This window comes from Sarcophilus harrisii, chromosome 1, assembly GCF_902635505.1.
Source record: "Sarcophilus harrisii chromosome 1, mSarHar1.11, whole genome shotgun sequence".
Lineage (NCBI taxonomy): Eukaryota > Metazoa > Chordata > Mammalia > Dasyuromorphia > Dasyuridae > Sarcophilus > Sarcophilus harrisii.
Window position 1 is genome coordinate 573,148,643 of NC_045426.1, and position 24,912 is coordinate 573,173,554.

A 24,912-nucleotide genomic window follows, 5' to 3' on the forward strand; every position below is an offset into this window, starting at 1 on the left:
TTTCATTGAATAACCATTTTCCCCTTGAAAAATTATGTTTAATTTTAGTAGGAAGGTGATTCTTACTTGTAGTCCTAACTCCTTTGCCTTGTGGAATTTTATGTTCCATGATGCCCAGTCTTTTAATGATATAACTGCTAATTCCTGTGTAATCCTGTTTGTTCTACCCCCAACCCTAATATTTGAATTTTTTTTCCTCAGATACTTTCATTAATTTTTTCTTGACCTTATAGTTCTGAAATTTGGTCATAATGTTCCTTGGAGTTTTATTTTTGGATCTCTTTCATGAGGTGATCAGTAGTTTCTTTCAATACCTATTTTGCCTTCAGGACAAGTTTTCTTTGATAATTTCCTGACAGATACTATTAAGGTTTTCATTTTGTTTATGCCTTTCAGTTAGTTCAATGATTCTGATATTGTCTCTTCTGGATCTATTTTCCATGTCAGTTTATTTTTTTCATGAGTTAATTTCCATTGTCTTCTATTTTTTTATTCTTTTTATTTGATTGATTTTTAATATCTCATAGAGTCATTAGTTTCCAGTTGCCCAATTCTAACTTCTAAGGAGTTGCTTTCCTTAATTAGTTTTTTGCCCTTCCCCCTCCTATTTAGCCAATTTTACTTTTAAAGGAATTGTTTTCTTTATTGGATTTTTAAATTTTTTTCCATTTGGCCAATTTGACTTTTTAAGCATTGTTTTTCACCAAAAAAATGTTGACTCTTTTTTCATAATTCTTTTATATCATCTTGTGAGGGATGTAGAAGACCCTTACCCAAAATGACTACTCAGAGATCATTCAGTAGAAAGCAGAAAAGTTGTTCATTAAAACCTCCAGAGGATGAGTCCTCCCATCATGACATAAGAAAGAGAAAGCTCATGGTAGGAGGGCTAAAGAAGTAGTAAAGATACACAGCTTTTATACAAGAGATTACATCACAAGTAAGAGAGCATTGAGAAGGGGAGGGAGAGGAATCTAATTGGTTGTTGCTATTCGAAGAGATTGGAATTCGAAGAGGTTGGTTTCTGTTTCCCTGAAATCACCTGATTTCTAGGAAACCGAAAATGAGCCCTTCAGGTTTAATCAAGCATATAGTGGTAAAGCTAATAGACTAAATATCGATAAATGTCAAATACTGATAAATGTCAACAGCTCAGGTTAAGTAAATATGTTTATAGCTGGCCAAGGCTCAAGTAAATATGGTCTGCACATATTATACAGGTCATAGGGGAAACACAGAAATAATGAAAATAAAATAGAGAAAAAGAATTCATACATTGCTGTAAGTTCTTCACCTTATCTCTCTATTCCACACAATCTCATTTCTTTCCCAATTTTTTCTTCTATCTCTCTTATATGATTTTTAAACTCCTTCTTGAGCTTTTTCATGAGTTCTTTCCAGGATTGAGACTACTTTCCATTTTACTTTGGGACTTTGCCCATAGGTGTTTTGACATTGTTGTTCTCTGCTTGGTTTGTGTCTTGATTTTTCCCTTTCACCCTAATAACTTTATATCATCAGATTATTTTTTCTTTTGCTTTTTGCTAATGTTTTTTGGCCTTTTCTCTTTCTTTTATATTTGATTTCTGTTTGTGGGGTGGAAGGGCACTGTCTTAGGCTTTTTGTGCCAAGAGTTGCAGGTGCTAGCTATTTACTTGGTATTGGACTGATGTTACCCTGAGCCCCATGGGGTACTCTCTCATCTGGTGCTATACTGAGGGATAGAGTCGGGGTGACTGTCACTGCTGGAGGCTCAAGTCTAGTTGGTGTTAATCCAGGTTCCTAGTGCTAGTGTCAGGAATGTGCAGAGGCAAGTGCGGTGTTTCTACCTTTCCCTGGGGATACACTGAAGCATGTGGCATTCTGTTTTCTGAAAGCTGCCTGTGTACTTAGGCACTCATAAAGTTGGCATCTGGAGATTTGGTCTCTGAAGACTGTCTGTTTGCAGGGGCTACACTGAAACACATGGCAGTTCTCAGAGCCAGAGTCTGCTTGGTCCCCTGGCTATACTGTGGTGGGGCCCTGATTTACTGAAGTGACATGGCTTGCTACTGGCTTGCTCAAATGCTTCCTATCTTGGACTATGATTGCCTTTACCTGTTGCTGCTGGCTTGCTCGAATGCTTCCGATCTTGGACTGTGCTTGCCTTTATCTAAGAGAGACCTTTCCTTGCAATCTTTTAGATTTAGATTAGACAATCTTGGTTAAAGATTGTTTTGCCCCATCTTTTTTCCTGGTTCTGCTGCTCCAGGATTTGTTTCTGGGTGCTATTTTATGGTTATTTGGAGGTGAACATGGGAGAGTAACAGGCTATTTACTGTTTACTCCACCATCTTTTTATGTTCTTTTTGAATTGCAGATGTGTAGCCTGGAAAAGAAAAGACGTAACAGGAACATTAAAGCTATCTTTAAGTATTGGAAGGGTCTTTAGAAGAGGGATTAGATGTACGTTCTTTAGCCCCAAAGGGCAATGGATAATGGATTAATTCAATAAACCTTTATGAAATATGTACAAAACACTGTAATTGCAAACAAGCAAATTTAGATGTGATGTAAGGAAATGTTTTCCAATTAGTAAGCCAATTGGAAATCAAGTATCTTCCTGAAAGTTTTCAAAGACCAGATAACTTATTAAGTTCTAGAAGTGATTCTTATTCAAACTTGGATTAGATGACTTCTGGGCTATCTGAAAATCCTGCAACTATATTATTAGATGAATATATTTATCTTACATAATTCACTGAGAAATTGATAGAATCATATAATTGATGCCAGCTTTACTTTCTTTATTAAGGTGTTTAGGGGATATTACCAATATTACTTATAGATATATCATGGATTTATAGCTATAACAAATATTTTTATGATGCTACAAGGCATCTCTCCAGTATGATATTAATATCCTAGAGTGTACTGATTTCACATGGACCTTTAAACCATCAGTATAGAGTAATAGCTGTCACAATTAACTGAAAGTGAATTTACTTGGGTTCATCTATAAAATGAAGAAATTAAACTTATCTATGGCCTTTGAACCCCATGATCAATGAATCTTTGGACCTATGATTTCTATGATACTGAACATTGTATGACAAATACTATAGATTCTCTTATGCTTCCTTCCCAAACCTATACCATATTGTGTAATTTGTTCTAAAATTGCTTCAGTATGCTAAGTACCAACATGTCTATAGATGTCTACAATTATTTTGTTGATATAGTCAATCAATACTACATTAAATGTTACTTTTCAGCTTACTTTTAATTGCCCAAGTATTTGTCTTATTTACATTATTTATGTGATTGTGCCTTTAAATTATGCATTTTAGATTAGAAGAATAAAAAGCTTGTTTACATCACTATTATTGATCTAGAATCAAGATTTCAATTTTAGACTAAATAAATTAATCTCTTTTCAGAAAAAAAAAATGGCAAGTGACAAGAATCAGCTCCTGTTGCTTTTAGAACCCAACTATACTAACAGAAAAGTAAGGGGAAATATAAATTCATCACATTTCAGATTTAAAATAAACTACTTTGTTTTCATTTTTAAAGATTTTTCACTATAACAATGAGAATAAATGTGTTTACTATATTCTGCTTAGGTTGTCACAAGGCTTAAAATGCATTTAATTTCTCCTTTTTAAAAGTGAATGCAATATGTTTCTTAAAAAATAATGAATTTTTCTGATGCTTAGGAAGTTCAAGTTTAACCTTCATAGATTGGAAAATCTTGCATGTAAATTTTCTAGTAAAATTCAGTATTTTTATGTAGGTAAAGAAATCACATTTTTCCCATAAATACTTCAAGAATTATGATTTTGTTGTTATATGTCCTCCAAAACTCAGACCGCAACTTCTCTATTCCTCATTTCCCATTCTCACCAACTTCATCTTGTCTCTCATTCAGGCCTATGAGACAGATCTCTATCAAAGAGGAGTCCCATACCAATGGATTTTGAAATTGCATATGTACATGCATGTACATACAATACATACATGTATCTGTTCATATGCTGTATGTGTATATATGAAGAGTTTTGTAAACTTTAAAGCATTGTATAAAATTAACTTTTACAATGATTGTTTTAAATTTTATTATACTCAAGATGATACAGTATTGAAACACATTGAATTTCATTATCATATATAATCCAATGTTTTATAATCTAGCAACTGAACAAATATATAATGATATTGTTTATCTTCAAGTTCAAATTAAATTAGAAAGGCTTCTGATATTGTCCTGATAGTAGATTATGTGTTTATCATTAAAGTGCCAACATAATTTCAGAAAGAAGTTCAGGTTACTCCCTGACTGATAATTTGTTTTTTATCCATAGTAAATCATGAAAAGAGTCCATCTCTGTCAGAGAGAGATTGTCATGTGTTCCTGAGAAAACAGTGTGTATGCTAATGAAATCATAGTCATAAAATAATAAAACATCATTTGAATGTAAGGACAGATAAAGTTTCACCAAGGATTTTGAGTTCCTTTGAGGTGAATGAAGAACTTGGTTACAGTAAAGTAAAATCTTAATTTATCACAATTCTCAATTAATCACTTGTTTTGATGGGGGCTCCTTCCACTTTTAGACAGAAAGCAATAAAGCAAGTTTGTAACATGAATTTGTTGACAGAAAATTTATTTCAATGGATTCAGTCCTACGTAGCTTTTCCATTCCTGGCACTGTGTTAAATGTGATAATGCAGTAAATGTAATACTAGAAAAAAGGTTAGAGTCAGAGATTCATTATTTATTATTTATTTATTCATTATTTCCTTTTGTCAGAATAGTGAAGCCTATGGATGCCTTCTTAGAATATAGTAGGGTATGGACAAATTGTTGAGTTGAAATATAACAAAAACTGAACCCCCATCCCCAGGTTTTGTTTTCCTGATTACAGACTTAGTTAACAAGAATCTTTAAATAATCACAGAATTTCATACTTAGAAGAAACATCAAATGTCATATTATGACATTATGACATTCTTCTTTTGCTCAAATGCCTCTAGTGAGAAGATTTTGTTTTGTTTTGTTTTGTTTTGTTTTTTACTATTGACACAATCTAACTTACTTTTGAGTTACTCTTACTGTTATCAAATTTGTCATTCCCTTTAAGTTTCCATTTTTTATTCCTTGTTGTGTGTACTTGAAGCAATAATTTTCTGTTCTTTCATGATCCCTTGTTTTCCCTAGATACTCTCCAGCTTATCTAAAATATAATGGTACCCAGAACTGAACTTCAGCTGTCACACTTCCTTCTTGAAAATAAAAGGAGAGGGGCAGCTAGGTGGTGCAGTGTATAGAGCACCAGCCCTGAAGTCAAGGAGGACCTGAGTTCAAATTTGGTCTCAGACCAAACTTAACACTTCCTAGCTGTGTGACCTTGACAAGTCACTTAACCCCAATTGCCTCAGGGGAAAAAAATTAGAAGGGAAGAATACCCCAAATGACATAATAAAAACTTGAATGTTCATAAGAGTTAAAAGATAGAGACATTAAAACTAAAAGGAAGCATTAGATGGAAAAGTCATTCCCCAACCCTACAAAGCATGAAAGGATGTGAATACCTTAATTGCATAAGAATAAGCCAGTAATACAATGAATTTTGCCTGGACCTAGACAGAATTTGCATCCTTAATTTGTCCTTAATTATTCTTCTATCTAGAGAATATTTTCAAAGAAGTGGAAGTGAAAATAATTAACTGAAAATATTTCTCCTAAGCCTTCATGGGTTGGCTTTTAGGAAAGAATATATTAAAAAAATCGACAGAATCTCCTTCCATCTACTATCCAAACATTGCACCTATATACATGTCTCAGTACCATAGCACTCTTAAGTTTACTCTCACCCCCACCCTATTTTAAGCTCTGAAATATTTGTAGGAGAATAAGCTCCTAATGTTTACAGCTCCTCTTCCTGAGAAGGTCCTGAATGGTGTTTTGGACCAAAAGAAACTAAAGAATTGATCCCTGAGGGAAATAGGCAAAAGGGAAACTGAGAGAGATCAGTTTAGCTCCATAATTCCACCTTTTGAGGAGGTGGTCCAATCTGAAATCCAAGTTATTTCAAACCCCCTGACACCTACCTTCTGTAGCGGTTTGAGCAATCTCATCATGCTATACCTTGTCAAGAATCCTAGTGATGTTCCTGAGGCTAAATGTTCCCTATAAAATCTACTTATGGACCATCCCATGGCTGCCATTCTTTGGATCAGCCCACCTGACACTCTGTCTCATGGTATCTTTCTTCTTACCTCTTCTCTCCCATGACATGTGCTGTCTCCCCTAACTCAAGTATCCTTCTTAATCCCACCTCTCCTCAGTATAGCTAATTAACTCTTTCAGGATGCTACATCCCTTTCAGGAAAACCCCTTTCTATGTTCTCCTTTCATTTTGTCTATAATCTATTCCCCTAAATAAATCTACCTTTTGCTACAGAGAATGTTCATTGTGAATTCTTGACATGATCAAAGCCCTACTTTTGGTGCCTACTATCATCTAGTGTCTACATCAACTACATCACTTTGGTCCTCAAACCATATCACTTCCCTTGATATTTGAATAAATGTCTTTGCTAAAGAATTAATAGAATTTGCTTAAGAGGTTCTAAAATCTACTGATTTCGTTTATACTATCTTGACTTTTATGAAAAAGAAAATCCATATAAAAATAAATCTATATTATTAGCTTCTTTTTTCTGCCTTCCAATATATGTTAATCTTTTTTTTTTTTAAATCTTGAAAAAACTAATTGATTTGTTGGCACTAGCTCCCTCTCTTGTCTCCCTTTAGCCATGTGGGATTCTGCCTTATTTTTAACACAATTTCATTTAACCCTACTAATCTACCTCTAGGTTTCATGCTATTTCTCTTTTTCCTTTTACCATGATGCTTTTTGAACTAATTACTTGTCCCTGCTTTTCTGACTTCCTAAATATCCATCCTTTCTTGATTCATTTCTGTTTGGCTTCATCTTTGTAATTAAACTTCACTCTCTCCTCCAAGGTGATCCAGGTGCCAAATCCAATGACTTTTCTCCTCAATTTCCTTTTTCTTTTATTTCTCTGTAGCATTTGATATGTATCCTTCTCTTATATTGATGTCTGTGATATGCCAGAGAGTTTTCCTCTGTTTTTTCCCCTTTTGTCTCTTTCATTGACTTCTTTCTATACTACCACTCTCAAAATGTAAACATTCTTCAAACTTCAGTCCTTATCCATCCACGGGTCTCCCTGTACATTACTTAGAGAAGTCATCCATTTTCTTGATTTTATCTGTCTCCTCTATATGGGTGAATCTAAATTCTCTAAGCCCAGGCTTTTTCTCAAGCTTCAATTCCACATTTCCAAAATACTTAAATGTCCTTTTTATCCAGATACCTCACCATCATCTCAGATTTAACTCATCTAAATTTAAATTCTATGTCTATGTGCTGCTTCCTTTTTGGCTTTTCTGTTACTTTAATGTTACCACCACTCTCCTTGTCACTCATGTTTGAAACCTGAGTCATCTTTGTGGTAATTGCTATACGTGTTGCTGTTTGTCCATTCTATTGCTCGCTATACCCCCTCGCTCCTCATCCTCAACATAATAAACATTTTATTAAGCACGAATTACACAGTGGAAATGTAAAGGTGAAAAGGAAACAGTTCTTCAAAAAACTGGTATTCTATTTGTACACAAATGAATTTAGTATAGATGTTAGCAGGGAGGGGAGTTAATGTAAGCTCTTTCTCTCACCTACATCAATTAAATTTCCCCCAAGCCCATGATAAAATCATTGAAGATAAGAGGCAAATAACAAACAAAATGAAATACCAAGGGTTTTATAACAAATATAAAGAAGAGCTTATACTTTTTTTATCCCTTTGCAAGTTATGAAGTTTTTCAATCAAAACCGGTAAAAACCAGAAGTGACTAGTAATTGGACAATACAGAATTGTCCATATTTTGATTGCTCTTTAAAAAATGATAACTATAATAGTAATTAAAAAAAATTCTTTCAGGGAAGTCATGGCAAGAGATAACTCTGAAGTTTTTAACTTAATCAAGAAGAGAGATACTTATGGAATAAGCACCAGGTGTTTGAGAGTGAATCCTAGAAGACCATATATGGGGAGAAGGTAGTTCAAATAGTCATGGCAAGAGATTACAATTTCTTTATGAGTGAAAAAAAGAATTAATACTATTTACCAGGAGGTGAAATTATTTTTAACAAATCATGCCTACTTCATCACTGATTGTTTCTGGTGCCAATTTAGGGAGGTATATGTTTTGATGAATCCTGCTGTAGATTATATACCTTTCCAAGGAGATGCTATGTTTTTTCCACAAATAATAATAATTTCTCATTGGTACATGCATTTTATTTTTAAATAGTCTCTCATGAAGCAAACACATCCCCTTCAATTATTCAATAGACAATTAAACTAGATGATGTAAATATTTAGTTAAACAGATGTTGAAAGGGTTTGTGGGTGCCAAATTTCATGTATCGATGTCTAGCATTGCTCATATAATACTTGTGTATTCCCCTCCCCCCAAACAACTTATTTTTTTCTTGAATAATAATAATAATTACTAGTGAACCAGTTCTAATAAACAACCCTGTCATAACAAGTCAATGTACCCATCCAGTAAGAAGGAGAAAAGAGACACAGAGAGAAAAGATTACTTTAGAAAACAGATGTCAGCTTCAAGCTTCCAAGGATTTATCATAAACAGAAGTGAGGAAAAAACATGAACAATTCTTTGGCAGTGGCATTTGAATACAGAGTTAATGAAGGGCTGTATTCACCCTCAGATATACACTAGCAGCCAAATCACCAGATCATCTACTGTTTCGGGAGTTATCCATGGCCAAACTTAGACACAATTATACATTTTTTTTAATGGTTCAGCAAAATGTGAAGCAGCAGGATTAAGTTTCTACTGGGAAATGTGTTTCAGGGTAATTGGTTCTGCTGTGACAAACAGAACATATATGCAAATATTGAATTAGGAATCAATTCAGGACAGTAACATTCTTGAAAAAGAAAGTTTAGAGGCAACATTATTTAATGGATCATTATTTTTGTGTTACCCCTAGCCCTGCCCTCCCACATCCCTTTTGTAGGATTTTTCAACAAACACTTTTTTTTGCTATGTCAAATATATTCTTAGTCATAGCATCATAAGTTTAGAGCTGGATAATATCTTAGAAGTCATTTAGTCCATTCCTCTCATTTTGCAGATGAAAAAAGTGAGAACCATTGGGATTAAGATTACTTTCAGGTTACAGGTTGGTGGGATCTTGGATACAGAGTTGGACAATGACTTAGAGTGATACAATCCATCCCCTTTATTTGCAGATGAGGAAAATTAAGATCATAGAAATATACTGACTTGCTTATGTTCATGTCATAGCAGCTACATCACATAGTTCATTTATGTCAACGATCATTTTCTGAAAAGCCTAAATGCTAGGCACAATGCTAAGTGTTGGACAAATAAGTGTCAGAATCGATATTTGAACCAAAATCCAAATCAAATCCAAATCCAGTAACTCATTTTCTGCTATATCAGTCTGCTTCTCAAATGCTAATCATAACCACCATTATATGTATTTATCTTTAAAACAGGACATATTTCCAAAATCATGTCAAGCATGGGGTATTATTTGTGGAAGATAGTTTCTTAGATTATGAAATAATTTCATAATTTCATCTGTAAAATTTCTTTGTGGAAGGAAGATAGAAAAACAGGGATTCTTTGTTTTAGTTTTCAAGTTTGGGGAGTGGTTTATAATTCAATGTTTTGGGGGATATCAGTTCAGTTAACATTGGATCCTTTAAAGGACACAACACCTTCCTTTTTAAAAAAAATTGAGATCTCATTTTTTACTACTACCTTCTCTCAATATATCTTTTATTCACTTCATCCCATTCTCTTTTCATTATTATAAGCCAAGATCTTTATAAATAAGATTATAGTATTACTAGAAGCTGGTTGGCATTTAAATATCTTCTTAGAGTGAATATTTTACTTTCTTCAGTTTTATAGTCTTTCAGGTTTTTTAAAAGCACAATTCATGGAATTGTTGCCATAAAAAGTAACTTTCATAAGTTTTAACCAGATATATTTCACCTCTCAAATAGACTGCTCAGAAAATACACTATTTAGAAGACCCTATTATCCTATGCAGCAGCGTGTGATGAGATGCTACATATATTTTAAGAGAGAGAAAAAAATCTGTATTTCATTTGTTACACTGCTAACTTCACTTTAGGTAATTGCATTCAGCTTTATTATTGCCCAGAGCAATAACTGATTGTTAGTTATTGAAGTCTGAAATGATTTTCTCATTTCCCAGGGGAATCTAGAGATTTACATGGTGCACAGCAGTAACTAATAGATATAATCTGGTCATAATGTAGCTATATAATGTGTTATTTACTTGTTGAGAACTCGGATGTAGAACATTTTCACATTCCCTCAAGAAGGGTGGCAAATTTTACTCAAGATATTTAAGTGTTAACTATACTTGGCTTTGATTTCCACAACTGTCAAAATGCCAACAATCTAGAAAAGATGATTAGCATAAATAATAATGTACTTATATGATTTAATGAAAAACATGCTGATGAAGTTTACTGAATTATACACAATCAGTTGTTTAAAAAAGTGTTTTGCTTCTTTAATAATTTTTTTAAGCTTAGAGACTTTTGAAAAAGTCCCCATCACTCTTTTGGTCCCTTTCCAATATTCTGTCTAATTGTATACAAATTCTGGGAACACCTTATAAGCAGAACCACATATTAGCAATTTTACAAAAGAAATTTAATTTAGTAGACTTGGTATTCTACAAATTATGGTTTTGAGATTTGAATGTGGATTATTTTTCCATTTAAAGTAGCTAGATGATAACTTACAGTGTATCATACTCTTGGGTATGTAGAGCACTTAAAGATAATGTGAGTTGTGCCTAGTCAGTTACCTAATGTGGGGCGCAAAGGCAAAACTGGAATGATGATCTTTTGACTTTAACTATTTCTCCTTATTAATTATTACATGTTGTTTTCCCATTTTAAATGTTTAGGTGATAGTTTGATTGTAATCCTTCACCACTGAGAAAGGTAGGCAAATAGGAGCCTTTTGTTCTAATGTTTTGCCATTTTGTTTTCAGATCTGGAGCTCCACAAAAGAACTTTCATTACAATATATAGCTTTGATACACACATACCTCATTTATTGGATTAATGAAAAAGTCTCATTATCACATACAAAGAAATGGTTACTTTTACTGCTCAAGAGACATCATGACATATCAGTTTCATGTAATATCAATATAATGTATGATACTTAAATAAGCATAGCACTAACTTTTGCATAGTATAATGAGACAAATGTTTCATTAAAGAATATTTTGAAGGGTGTGTGTGTGTGTGTGTGTGTGTGTATTTCTATCCAACTGTCATAAATGTTTTATGAAGGTTTCAGAGTATTCCTTAAGGAAACATTAAAGAGATTGTGCTTCTCACAAAGCATGAGGGAATTTTGCATGTTCCTCCCATTAACCCTAATGAGTTATTCACAAAATAACACATGTATCAAAAGGGAAAATAATTCTTCTAGTGTAAATTTTTTAAGAAGAAGAAAAACTGTTCATATGAGTATAGACATACTTCTTGAAAATGGACTTAATAGTCGTAAAATACTTTATGATCTTGCTAATTCTTACTTCACTAATCAGCAAACCTAGAAATTCTCCTGAAAATTGGCAATCTCAAATGCTCCTTAGCAAAGATTTAATAGCAAAGAGCTGCAGTGAGGATTCATATTACTCAGACTATAAAATATAGTATGAAGTAACATCATAAATAATTAAAACAAGGCTACAGTCATCAAAATAAATGAACAGAGTACATTTTGCAAAGCCATGCCATTGATTTTTATATTTTTTGCCCACTTGCTAATTCACAAAAGACCCACTTCTTGCTTCACCATGCATCCCTTGGAGATGATGATATTTGAACAGAATTTTGTTTGAAATCCACAAAGATTGACATTCTGGTCAAAAATTGCTCACATAGACATTCTGCAAAATCCTAAATGTCTCCGGAAATATCTAATCCAACTAGTTTTCTTAGCAAATAAATTTCCAAAAGAAATCTTGTTCAAACCTACTGATATTATCATCATCTTATTCATTTATTTTGGACTCATTGGCTGAAAATTTTAATTTTATTTAGACCCACATGTGTAAGCAAAGAGATCACCCTTCTATGTGTCTAATAGCACAAGATTGGGGAGTGAGGTAATTCTAGAAAATCTTCCTGTCATTATCAAATGCTAAAAGATATTTCTTAATCCCAAATCTGATTTCCACTCATCATTTGCCTCTTTCCCACAATCCAAATGTTTTAAGGATTAGGCCTCCTTGCTACCTTCTGAAGCTGTTACTACTTCTCTTCCACCTGTATTTTGGACCACAAAGAGTCCTTTTTTTGGGTTTCAGGACATACTGCTCCAAAGTTGTAATATTATTATTTTTGTTACTCCATGCTTGTGAAAATTCTCTATTTTTTCCCTGACCCATTTCCCTTTGTGCTTGGCTTGCAAAAAGTTTATAAATTAGTCAATTATTAAGATTTTTCCACTCTTCACCTATCTGTTGTAATTTCAGACAGATGTTTGAGCCTTGAAGACTGCTAAAAGGAAGAAGTAAAGAATAAGTACCTTGCAGGCATAGAGAATGGTTAGTACAAAGTTAATACAAAGGAGATGGAGTGCTGAATTTGGTGAATAGCAAGGGGACAAGTTTAATTAAATTCTTACATGAAGGGAAGTCACAGAAAGTAAACTGGATAGGTAGGTAGGAATCTGTGAAAAGCTTTACTTATCAAGCATAAAAAGCAGTGTGGCAGAATGGATAGGGCATTGGACCTAGAGAATCTAGGATTCACATCCTACCTAAGATATTTGACTCAAATTTACCTGAGATAAGTCACTAGAAATTGAATGATCTAGCATTTATATAATGCCATAAGGGTGGCAAATATGTTATCTCATTTAATCTTTACAACAACCTTATGAGATAAGTGTTATTATTATCATTATCCACAATTTTGCATATAAGGAAACTGAGGCTAAGGGGTTAAGTGACTTGCCCAGAGTCATATAGTTAGTAGGTATCTGAGGCAGGACATGAATTCAGGTCTTTTTGGAATCCAAGTCCAGAACTTTATTTACTGTGCTACCTTGTTAAGTACTTTAATCTTTCTGTACCTTAATTTTCTTATCTGTAAAGAGGAAGGATTTGAATTTCTTTTAATATATTTTTAAGGTGTTCTCCAATTCTAAATGTGTGATTTTATAATTTTATATTTTTTTCAAGAGTCCTAGAATTTTTCCTAGAGATTTCCTAAAATCCAAGGAGTCTCCAGATTTCCTTGAATGAAGAAATGACAGAACTGGGCATAATTTATAAGTATTAATTTGGTAGCTGCAGAAAATAGATCACAGAAAAGAAAGAGATTTGAGATTTAACCATGGAGAAAGAAGAAACAAGTGTGAGACAACTAGATGGCACCATAGATAAAGCACTGACTCTGGAGTCAAGAGGAACTGAGTTCATATTCAGCTGCAGATACTTGATAAGTGTGAATCTAGCCAAGTCACTTACTCCTCATTGTCTCAAGAACAAAATGAAAGGACAAGTAAGTGACAAATTTTCTCATTGAAATAGTCTATAGATCTATTTATCTTGGAGAAGTCCTGTATAAGGGTTCTCAATTGAATAGGAGAAGAAAATAAGCTGATTTGCATTTGGGTAATTATTATCACAAACTTCTCTGGACTTCAAATTATTTGTAATAATTTTAATAGTTATTAATAAAATAACACGGGTTTTATTTATATTTGTTTTAAAGTGTGTGAAAAACATTATACCTCACAACATCCTCTGGGTAGTATAAGTATTGTTATTATAATTATAATCTATTTAAAATGTGGAATTTAAATGTGAGAGGCTACATGATTTGTCCATTTTCACTTTACTAGTATGCATCAGAACCAGATTTTCCTCACTCCAAATCCATTACTCTAGCCACTATACAATGCTAGGTCTACCAAGAACATAATAGTTCATCTTATACAGACATATAACTCCATGAGGAGATCAGTTATTTAATTATTTTATTAATAGATCTTTGTTAATGACTGGACTTAAAAAGTAGTCATTAACCATTCAACATCTACTTCAATGCAGATTTCTAGTAGCTAGCCCAACATATCTGAGCTTGAATTTGTGCTATTTCACTTTTTTCTTTTTTAATCATTACTTAGCAATAGACATAGATACTATGTTTTCTAGTGATATAAAGCTGGGAGGGATAAGCAGCACCGCATGGTAGAGTTGTGACCTAAAAAGCTCTTGAATACCTACCATATCAGGCAATCTAAAAATACCTAAAACTGTGTCATATGCAAGTGGGATTAGATTTGTTCTGTCCCAGAGGGAATAACTAGGAACATTGGATAAAAATGGGGGCAGGGGAAGGAGCAGGTTTGAACATCACATAAATAGAAATTTCCTAAAAATTGGAGTTCTTCAAATGTGAAATGGGTTGCCTCAGAATGTTTTAGATCCTTGTCAGTGGAAGTCTATGAGCAAAGGTCAGGTGAGTGCTTGTCAGTTTTATTGTAGGAGGTATTCTTGTTCAAGTAAGAGTTGGACTCAAATACCCCACTCTGAACTTGGCAGTTCTGTGATTATTTATGCTATAAGATGAAATTTGGGGTTTGTTTTGGCAGCAGAAATCATTTTGGAATCACAGAAAACACTGTGCAGTCTCTTAACTGAAATCTAGTCAGATTTCTTTATCCTAAATAATTACAAATCCAATTCATCATGCCTCTAAAGCACTTTCTCCAGATATATACTCTGGACAGTCTAATATAATGGTCTGTTTGTCTATGTCAGGCCAGTGTAGGATATGTGTATTTTTCATCCATGTGGTTGTTCCTATGTAAATTGTTACATGTGTCAATTCACATTGCTATGGACATTATAGCTACATTTTACTCTAGACATGCCTCTAAATTCTGATACTATTATTCAAACTCAAGAAACATTTACTGTGTGCAAGACTTTGGGTTTTGTCAGGAAAGCTCTGAGTTCTTCTGGATTCTATCAAGCCTGAAAGACTTCAGGGATAAGTGTGGTGACAGTTTGCATGTCTGTTGTTCAAGGACCAGCCTTGAAGTGAGCCTATTTATTAAAATGATGGCCAAATGGCAATGTTTTATTGTCCACCAAAACCCCTTCCAATGGACAAAAAGTACAAAATGGCCCTATGGCTTTCTCTCTTCTCAGTGATTTCAGCAGAGTTCTGGGAACTACAGGGCAATTGTGCCAAGAATCTCATAGCATTTAGACTGTATAAATTTTTTTCTTATAACATTTTTTAAAGTACACAAACATTTAATAGAACATAACTCAGTTTTCAAATAATTGTACAGTGCTGCCTTTCTTGAAAGCATTAAAGATTCACTTTGTTTTGTAAAGAAACATTAAAGGGAAGAAAACACAAGAAGAATTATGCATTGAAAGTTCAACTCCATTAACAGTTACAACAATGTTTAGTATCTAATAGGGTCCCATGTCCCCTGTGGGTATGTAAGAATTGTGGGTGGTGATGTTTCAGTTCTCTGTTACTGAAATATTGAAGGCATAACAAAACCCCTCCATCCAATTAGTTCTTACATTATGTTTTTACTTGCATAATATACTGTACATTTGCCTTTAAATATGTAGCATTATATTTTCTGCCATTTGGGGAAGGAAGAGACATGAATGCTATTGAATTGATATTATGTGGGGAATATAGAGATTTGGTCCTTCTTCACGAATATGTCTCTCCAGCTGGTGCTGACAGATTCGGGCATATTAAGCTGAGAAGAAGCAATATTTTAAATTTGAAGCACTGTTCCAAGTACCATAAGTATCCATGGAAGGTATTTTAAACAATCAGTTACAATTAGAGAGGTATGTAGTTCTAAGAAGTTCCGCACTCACTTCATGTGTGTTACAGAATATGTAGACATAAAAGAATTAAGGTTTTCAGATATTCAAAATGCAACTTTACATTTTGAAAACAAAGTATTTTGTGGATTATATCTATGTGTCCAGGATTCTACTGAATCCTGTAATTATTAATTGCTGGAATTTATTTAGTCCTTTAAGATTAACAAAATTTTTTATTTGCCTATCTCATTATCTCATGACCCTATGAGACAAGCATCATAAATATTATTGTCATTATTTCATAAATAATCCTGAAGCTCTAAGAGATTAAATGTTTCCTGTGGTAACACAGAGTATCAGAAGCAGGATTCAAATCCAAGACATTTGACTCTTTAAGTCAGATATTCTTATAGCAATCTACAAGGTCTGCCCATTATGTTTCTTTCTTTATATAGGCAAGTATTAAACAAGAGGATATACTTCAATAATATTTGTTTCAGCAAGTATCTACTGTGTGTAAGGTATTGAGCAAGGCATTCTAAACACAAAGAGAATAAAATTGTATCTGTAACACTAATAATCCCTAACATTTATATAGTATTTTCAGGGTTGCAAAGTACTTATAAATATTAGCTCATCTTATCTTTCTGATAACCTTCAAAGGTTCAGGTGCTGCTGTTACACCCATTTTATAGATGAGGTAAACTGAAGTAGATGGCATTCTCAGGGTCACAAAATTAGCCAATATCTGAAACTGAATTTGAATTTGGTTTTCCAGACTCCAGGTCCCAAGCTCTTTTCACTGTGCCAATGAACAAGCCAAAATAATTTGAAGATGGAGACCCCCTGAGGATTTCAAATGGACTTTTCCTAAAAGCCTTTAAAGGAAGCTAGGGATTCATAGAGGCAGAGATAAAAAAAGATACATTCCAGTCATAGAGATAGCCTTGTCAGAAATAAAAGGTACTTCTGTACTTCTGTTTCTTAATCTGGAAAATGGAGAGAAGACTTAATAGTCTCCAAGGGCCCTTTGAACTCTAGATTTATAATTCTTTGAATGCAGAGGGAAATTACTACTAGGTTGGTCTTGTTGAAATGTGGTATGCATGAAGGACAATTATACGAGATAAGCCTGAGAAACAAACATGATTTTAAAGGACTTTAAATGCTAGGCCTAGGACTTTGAATTTTATGACAAACAATAGAAAGCTATAGAAAAAAATTTGAAGAGGTGAAAGACATATTCAACCCTTATGTCTTGGGCAGATTATTTTGATAGGTACATGGGGGATAGATTGCAGAGGGGAGAGGCTGCCAAAAGAGTCACTAATTTGGAGATATTACAATAGTTTCATTGGTCAGGTCCTTGACTAGGAGAGTAACCATTTAAGTGGAGAGAAGAGGACAAATGTCATGGAGGCAAAAGTAAGAAGACTTAATAACAAGAAAAGTCAGGAATACCTCAGAAGTTATGAATCTGGGACTCATCTATCAGCACGAAACACTGAAATGTTTGCTTCCTTCTCTAGATGTACCACGTCCTGACAGTTCTGCTTTTGTAATCCATTCCATTTTTCTGAAGTTGAACATTTATACATGGTTGTCATCTATAGAAAGTATTATACCAGTTGAAATGAGATCATATAAAAGGATCTCTTTGTAAAGCTCATTATGCAGCATGCCTGTGCAAATTAGGTTTACAAGCACAAAGAGGTAGTCATTGTCCAAGAAAAAAAAAAGCAGGAGGAGTCATCAGAAAACAGTTGCCTTGTAGGGTGCTATTCCAAAAAGCACTAACAGAAGTTGAGGCAGCCCATAGCAGCCTTGGCCTTAAATCTGCTTACAGTATTGTACAATGCATTATATGTACAACGGGTAGGGAAAGAAAAGGGGGGCTATCTTTGCAACCTGTTATTCATATATGCCATCTGTCCACCACATGAAACAGTGTAACAGGGCCAGAGCTTGTGAAGTAATCCAAAATGTTATTCCCATTCTGTCCCTTCACCTTCAATGCTGGCCTATGAAAAATTAACAGAATGTTGACAGTGCAAAATAGCTTACCCTGATAAACCTGGTATTTAAAAAAAAAATGACTGGAAGATTAATTTATAGACTTCTCAAGAAATTATGTTAGCCACATAATGTTACTTCTTATTTTGGCCCTGGCTCAGCTTTTAGTGCCTGCTCAAGAAAATGGGCATTTATTTTTGCCATCTTGTTATATTCAGAAGGTAGCAAAGACCACCAAGAGATTCACAAATACTTTGCCTTTGGTAGGTTCGAATAAATAAGCCTGGATTTTGAGGGTCATTTTATCTCTAGAGTTAAAAATGTTGTAAGCTAGCCCCACCCTGATTCATACCCATTAATTTTCCAGAATTTCAAAATCATTCATTCAGCAAGAAGTGCTTTTGTGCCAAGAACTATGCTAGGCACCAAGGACATAAAAGCAAATAATAGTCCTTGTCCTGAAGGGATAACTATTAGTATTCCCCAAATTGATTTGAATTAAATCAATTGAAATCTTCCTCCCTTACAGTAGGCTGGGAGTCTGAATAAGGAATCTCCCCTTTCAGTAGAGATGGGCATTGTGCTTGTGAAATATAGAATACTTTACCAGTCTGATTGCCCCCTTTTGCATGTTTTTTCTTGTTTCTTTGAGTTTTTTGCTTTTGTTTTGGACCTGTAATTTTGTTGATATAGGAAATTTTTGGTAAGGAAATTTCCTCTTCCAAGGTAGATTGATTAATACCTGCTCTACAACACAGAGGGCAGTTAAGTGGTACAGTTGTTAGAATGCCAGGCTAGAGTTATGAAGATTCTACTTTGTGAGTTCAAATCTGGTCTCAGACATTTACTAACTCCGTGAACCTGGGCAAATCAGTTAACTTTGAGTTCCCTCATCTGTAAAATGAGCTAAAAAAGAAATGGCAAATCACTTCAATATCTTTGCCAAGAAAACAATAAATAGGGTCATGAAGTGTCAGATATGACTAAAATGAAAGAAAAACAACACTAGGCTATTGCTCCTGCTCTGTCTACACTCTGTTCCCTTTCCTATCTTGACCCTTTAGTAAACCAGTTAAAATTTACACTATTCAACTCTACTCTTGAATCCCTTGTTCCTTTGTCCTCTTGTCAACCAAATTTTGCCAAACTCCAACCCTGAATTACTCTCAGCATCTGCCACTTTTTGTTCCTATTCAGGCACAGAACTGGAAGAAATCATGAGACTCTTGATTGGGTCCATTGGAAAGTTATGCTAGCTAATCTCGATTAGACCTTCACTTTAGGATAATCCTACTCCTCTCCCCTCAATTGATTCCATAGTCTTCTCACCATAGTAACTATTTCATTTTTTCCTTCTCTCAAGTCTTCCACACAACTTCTGTTTCCATCCTCTCTGCTAAAGACTGACTCATTTCTCATAGGGAAAAAATAAGGGAGATCTCTCTTTATCTCACATTTCTATGGTGTTCCTCATACCCACTAATGAAGTTTCCCTTTTGCTTGTCAAGACCAAATCTTTTATAGGTTCCTTTGATCCTATATCGCCTACTTTTTTATATTTTTGAGAAAATTGTCCCTACCATCTAATTTTTTGATTCTTCCTATCCAATGGCTCTGTCCTTGCAGTCTACAAACACACCCACATTCCCCATTAAAAATGCCATGTCCTCCAGCAATTATTTAATATCTTTCACCCTCTTCTTAGCTAAACTTTTTAAAAGCTGGCTGCAATAATGTGTCCTTTTCCTTTCTTCTCCCAAAATATCTATAATCTAACTTATAACATCATTATTCAATCAGCACTGTTTTCTTCAAAGGTACCAGTGATCTCTTAGTTGCTAGATCTCAATTTCTCACCAACATTTAATAAAGTAGAAGACTGTCTTCTCCTGGATACTCTCTTCTTATAGTGTTTCCCTGACTCTGTTCTCTCTTTCTTCTCCTCCTACCCAGATGACCACATGGCATGTTTGCTAACTGTGGGTAACCTGCAAGCCTCTATCCATGGTCCTTTATTTACTCTTTTCTCTCTATACTCTCACTTGGTGATTCATTATTTCCCATGAGTTCAATTATTATCTACATTAGGATGATTCCAAGTCCTATTTTTTCAGTCTCATTTTCTCTTCTGAGCACCACTCTTACATTATTAACTGGCTGTTAGATATTTCAAACTGACTTCTATCTCAATGTGTCCAAAACATAATATATTAGCTTCCTTTCTGCTTCTTAAGTTCTCCATTACTCTTGAGGGCACCACAATCCTTCCAGCCATCTAAAGGCAAAATTCCAATGTCATCTTCAACCCTTCTATTTTACTCACCCCATATATCTAATCAGCTTGCCAAATCCTGTAGTTCTTTATATATTTCACCCTTCTTTCCTCTCATAGCATAGCTTACTAATTCCTGCCTGAACTCTTGCACTAACCTTTTTAACTTGTCTGACTTATGTCACCCATACTGCTTAACAGAATTTAGTAGTTCACTATTACCATTAAGATCAAACATGGAATCCTTTAGTTACCATTAAAACTTTCACCAGTCTTGCCCCTTATTATTTGTCTTTATAATTTACATTCCACTTCTCTCAATGTAATTTAGTGAACCAATTTGTCTAATTATTTTTCATTTCCTGTAATATTTTGTTTCTAAGCTCCACACCCTTATACTGACTGTTTCATATGCCTAGAATGCTTTCCCTCCAAACTTCTGACTCTTAGAATCTTTATTATCCTATAAGGCTCAGCAAGCTCAAGCATCATCTTCATCAGACCTTTTCCAGTCACTTCACTCTTTCACTCTTCACTTAGGGAGGTCATCCTCCCTAAAATTACCTTCCATCTATCCTCTATGTATCTTGTATATTTTGAGTAATGTTTTGTAAACTTCTTTAAAATATATGTTTCTTGAGGATAGCCTCTTTTTACTTTTTCTTTGTAGCCTTGTCATGTTACATAGTACCTGGCACATAGTAAACAAAAATATTTGTAGATCCATTCCTTGCTTGATTCGTGACTCCAGGTTCAGCATTCTAATACTCTAATGTGTCATCTTTAATATGTAAAAATTTTATCTTCTCATTTTTTTAGATATATAAATATCTTACATCATCACTTTGATATATTAGAGAGATTAATATGGACAGCTAGGTGAAACAGTGGATAGAGTGCCAGACTAGGAGACCAAAGACTCTTCTTCTTGTTCAAATATGACCTCAGATACTTATTAGCTTGTAATCCTGGACAAGTCACTTAACTTTGTTTGCCTTAGTTTTCTCATCTATAAAATGAGCTGAAGAAGAAGAGGGCAAATACTTCAGTATCTTTGCCAAGAAAACTCCAAAAGGGGTCAGCAAAGGTCAAAAAGAGTTAGACACGACTGAATAACATCTGAGCAACAAAGAGAGATAAACAGGCTTGTATTCACAACTGGGAGACAACCTGGTATGGTACGTATAGAGAGTTGATTGTGAGTCAAAAATTGTTGTTCTTTTTTTAACTTTTCGTTTGCTTTTTATTCTGAACTTATCATCAAATAACATAAGCATTTACATATACATTGTAGAACAGAAGGAGAGTATTGTACATGAAACTGTAATTCTCTATTATATAGAACTTACTTTTCTTTTTAAATGTATAATTTATTCAACATATAACTTTTAAAGCTGTCCTGTTTGTCTGTGATTCCTTCTGGTTTTCCTTCTGTTCTCTCTCTCTCTCTCTCTCTCCCTCTCTCTCAAAAGAAAAATATTCCTAGTCCCCTTCTTGTGCCACCATCTCTCCGACCACTTAAAAAAAAGAAAAAAAAACAAAACCCTCATAAGAAATATGAATTGTCAAGCATAAAAAAATTCTTGATTTGGCTATTTCTAAAACTGCAAGTCTCATTGCATCTTGAACCAATCACATCTCTCAGGAGGTGGGCTGCATTTATTTGTTCTCTCCAATTATGACTGATCATTTCTTTTTTAAAATAGTACTTTATTTTTTCCAATTTTAGATAAAGATAATTTTAAACAATTACTTAAAATAAAATTTTGAGTTTCAAATTTTCTTCACCCTCACCTACTCTCTTCCTAAGATGGTAAATAAATTTGATAGAGGCTATATATTCACAACCACATTCCTTATTAGTCATGCTGTTAAGGAAGAAACAGAATAAAAAGAAAAAACCCAAAAGAGTGAATATAGTATGTTACAATCTGTGTTTAGACTGCCATCAGTTTTTTTCTAGATGTGGATAGGATTTTCCATCATGAGACTTTTGGAATTATGATTGGTCATTTCAGAAATTCTTGTATATAATCTTTTAATTTTTGAGCTTCCTTATCTGTAAAATAAAATTTCCTACCACCTCATATCTCTCAGATTGGCTAAAATGACAGGAAAAATAATGATATAATAGGATGCAAGAATGATCAAAAGTGTCAATTTTTGTAAAGTTGAAGAGCAATGAGATTATTATGAGTTAGTAGGCTAAATTATGAGTGGAGATCAGTAGTAGACCATGAGAGAGAAATGTCAGTAGAATGGTGAAGACAAAATCCAAATTGTGTGGTGAAAAGGTAGACACATAGAGTATAGTATAGATCGATCGATAGATACATAGATAAATGGATGGATAGAGTTTTATATAGATATAGATATGTGTGTATGTGAAAAATAATTCATTTGGATTCCTACTCTGCTTCACTCAGTATTAATCAATTTGATAGAATCAGATCAAAGTTCTGTACATAAGACCCTAGAGCTACGAGCTACAGATTCTAAGTTCACTTACTTAGCTATAAGTAGTTAACTAAAGACCCTTCATTCTTGTTTTGCCTTGTCATAGCAATCATGTACAGTGTGACAGAAATGACAATTACATGGACAGTCCCCCAAAATATTTTTGTACCTCCAGACCAGTCCCTTGTCCAGTAGGAAGAGGTGACCATCTTATGACCGTGATAGTTTGTACAATCTCTTTCCTCTTGCTCAACCTAAGAAGCCTATCCATCTTGTGAGGAGATATTATTTCACCCAATTTGTGACTCTAATGACATATTATTTTGCTTATTTTAGTTTGAATTACTGGGCATCTAGTCCTATAAAAACAGGGCCCTGGAAGAAGGAGATATCTCAGATTGTGAGGAAGATCTGAGGTCCATTTCATTACAGGGGACCATCGATCCTTTAATAAAGGGGTATTAGTTCGAAATTCTATCTCAATCTCTTTTATTGTAGATAATATAATTGTAATCCCTACATGTATGTGTGTATATATATATATATATATATGTGTATGTATATATGTACGTGTGTGTATACTATTCTGCCCCAAACTCTCGACATACATTTAATCTTGAATGTCTAACTTTCAACTTTTTAAAACTGTATGGCCAAAAGATATCTTAATATGTCTAACTCATTATCTTTCCCTCTAAATCCTTCTCCTCTATTTCTGTGGAGAATAACACCATCCTCCCAGTCTCTCAAGCTTGTAACGCAGGTGTCATCCTGGATGCCTCACTGCCTCTCACCACCCCATCCTTACCCCCTATTTTCAAATTCTTGCTAACATTGAATAATCTCAGCAGCTTTTGAATACATCCTCAAGTCTCCTCTGACATTGCCACCACCCTGTTGTGATCCCTCATCATGCCATACTTGAATTATTGTGTCTATGGCCTTCTGGTGGGTCTGCTTGCTTCAAGTGTCTCCTCACTCCAATATCTCTTCATTCAATCACTAAATTTTTTTTTCCCCAATGTGCACCCCTACTCAATGAACTCCAATGGCTTCTGATTGCTTCCAGGCTGAATACAAATTGCTGATTGGTATTCAAAACCCTTCATAACCTAGTCTTATACTGCCTTTCCAATCATCTTATACCTTACTTCCCAACACATAACTCTTTCATGCAGTGATACTAGCCATCTGGTAGTTCCATGAATAAGACATTCCATCTCTTCACTCCAGGCATTTTCTCTTGCTATCTCCCATATCTAGAATGATCTCTCTGCTCTATTGACCCCCCCCCAACCTTCTTTAAGTAATCTTTAAGATTAAAATGCAATCTTCTACAGGAAACCTTCTTCAACCCTTTTTAATTCCAGTACCTTCCCTCTCTTATTTCTTCTTTATCCTCTGTATACTTTGCATTGTGTATATTTATTTGCAAATTGCTCCCCAATTAGATTGTAAACTCCTTGAAAGTAAGGAATGTCTTTTGCCTTTTTTTTTGTATCCCCAGTACTTCATTCAGTGCCTGGTATAGAGTAGGTGCTTAATACATGTTTAGTGATAGATTATTTGATTGGCTCATTGCTCTTAGTTCTGTCCTTTGGAGACAAAACCATTTTAACTCCTATCCCATATCAATAGTAACTAACTCAAATAGAAACAGATTACTAAACCATTTATAAGGATCCCTTGTATAAGAGGACAATTTGTATTCATCTTGGAGGCAATCAGAAGCCATTGGAGTTCACTGAGTTATGTGTATGACATGATCAGAACTGCACTTTGGGAAAATCATTTTAGTGTTTGAAAGGAGGATATATTAGAATGGGGAGACACTTTATAAAAAGCTTTTTCTAAGGAGACATTGTCTTAGAAAAGCAAATGCTAATATTACCTATGCTTTATTGTATTTTGTCTAATATTTCTCAATTACATTTTAATCTAGTTCAGATCATATTCAGGAGTGTAATGGGCTGCATGCAGGCCACATATTTAACCCCTTTGTTTCCATATATTTTAAATACTTAAAGATAGTTATCATTTTCTCTGTATGTCCTTTCTACCAGCCTTTTCTTTAGCGCAAACATTTCTAATTTTTCCAAACTAATTCTTCCTTACATGGTATAGACTCAATTTTCCTACTCATCCATCCTCCTTGTT